The following is a 259-nucleotide window of genomic DNA, read 5'->3' as shown; positions in this document are numbered from 1 at the left end:
AAAACCATGCATCGCCGACGCAGCCCCAGCGTGAAACAGAATTATGGAGTTCAAGGCCTAGTTGCCGGCGCATTGTTAATTCTGCTTGCGACAATTTCGGTGCCGGTCCACGAGAATCACTGACATGGTCTACGGTGACGACATACGGAAGCATACAACGAAATCAGCTTGACGCTGTATGAACCGAGGCGTCAGCAACAATAATCCACTTGCTCCACATTCCCGCCCGAACACAATACTTCAACCTGCAAAGCATGGC

The 259-nt window shown here is 51.0% G+C and overlaps 1 protein-coding gene across 1 annotated transcript in view; it reads right to left on the bottom strand.

Moving 5' to 3' along the window:
* Positions 1–37: 37 nt before the first annotated feature.
* CSUI_000881 (translation initiation factor sui1) overlaps positions 38–259 on the bottom strand; it is a 1,801-nt gene continuing 1,579 nt past the window's right edge. Inside the window, exon 4 of the mRNA XM_068061088.1 lies at positions 38–259. This exon is cut by the window's right edge and continues 2 nt beyond it. The gene's annotated coding sequence lies outside the window, so the exon portion shown is untranslated.

Source organism: Cystoisospora suis (genome assembly GCF_002600585.1).
Source record: "Cystoisospora suis strain Wien I chromosome Unknown contig_344, whole genome shotgun sequence".
In the NCBI taxonomy this organism is placed as follows: domain Eukaryota; phylum Apicomplexa; class Conoidasida; order Eucoccidiorida; family Sarcocystidae; genus Cystoisospora; species Cystoisospora suis.
Note: the sequence above shows the minus strand (reverse complement) of the source record. Positions and strands in the feature narration are given on the sequence as shown.